We start from the raw sequence: 1,331 nt of genomic DNA, 5'->3' as shown, positions 1-1,331 counted from the left end.
GATGCCGCCGCGACCGTCCGTCGGGGCGCTACCCGCCCACGCGTCCCCGGCGGCGGCGAGGATGACTGTGCGTGGTTCGCTGGTCCGATCGCGCCCGTCGGAGGCGCGAAACGAGGCCAAGCTGGAGTGACGGCGGCGGCAGCGGCGGCGGGAGTTGCGGCAGCGGAGGGGGCGGGGACGCGGTCCTCCCGACGGCGGCTCTGTGTGCGGGCGGACTGATGCCTCTGTCACGTGCCTTGGCTGTGGCTGGCCCCCTGGCCCCCTGGTCTTGCTTGGCCTGTCTCCGGACGAGGAGTACGAGGCCATGCGCCGCGGGCCCGCGGCGGCAAAATTCTGGGGGAGTTTTTTTGTCCTACTCCAGCCCTAAAGTAGTGTGTGAAGACTGAGGTGAACGCATCTCAGAGGGCTGCCTGCCCAAAGTCGCCTCGAAGGAACGGCTCGGCTCTATGCGGTCACGCGGCCCTCGCCGCTCGCGCTGTGCGCCCGCGGATAGAGGGAGCGGACCGTGAGTTGAGGAAATCGGCGGCGCCCCAGCGTAGAGGGCCTTGTGTAGCCCTCCTTTTGGTATATATAGAAATCGGGGGGACGCGACCCACTTCGCCACAGACGGTCCCGCGCCTTCTCGCCGCTATGACGGCCACACGGCCGCAGCTCGTGTGCGTGTGGCCGTCTTTGTCCGGAGTGAATACTCCAACGCGCTCGTCGGTGACCGGTGTCCCCCAACCTGCGCCGCGCTGCCTCGGCGAACCTCGACAGCGCTTTCGGTGGCATGCAGCTCTTTGCGACAGAAGCCTGGAGAGCAGCTCCTCTGCTGCTCACACACTCTGCACAGTTGACACAGCCTACTGTGCGGCTGCCACAGCTGTCACAGCGATGGGCTCGCCCTCACTGGCCCTCAGTCACTTGTGCTGCGGCTTGATGTGTGAGCGACACTGCTCGGCGACTGCCGGCACACTGTGAGACCATGGGTGTGAGGTTAAACCACGCTACCAGCGCTTGGTCACATCGGCCCCGAGGTCAGATCCATCTACTCTGTTGATGACAAGACTTGTCTACTGGCTAAAGCCGAGCAGGAGGGCCCAGCGCACAACCCCTGGTCAACTCAGGGTCCACACCCCGTAGGCGCCGCCCCGTTCCCCCCGCCCCGCCCCCCGCCGCCCCCCGCCGCCCGCGCCCCCCGGGGCCCCGGGCCTTGGGGCGTGGGCACTAGCGCCGTGGCCGTGCGCCCGTGTTGCGTGTAAGGAGCGTAGATAAGCCGAGCGATGGCCTGATATGTTGGCCCGCGCGCTCGGCGCCCCACACACCGCACACACACACACAGGTCCTCGCCC

This window comes from Emiliania huxleyi (genome assembly GCF_000372725.1).
Source record: "Emiliania huxleyi CCMP1516 chromosome Unknown EMIHUscaffold_180, whole genome shotgun sequence".
Taxonomy (NCBI): domain Eukaryota; phylum Haptophyta; order Isochrysidales; family Noelaerhabdaceae; genus Emiliania; species Emiliania huxleyi.
The sequence above is the reverse complement of the archived record's forward strand: the minus strand, read 5'-3'. Positions refer to the sequence as shown.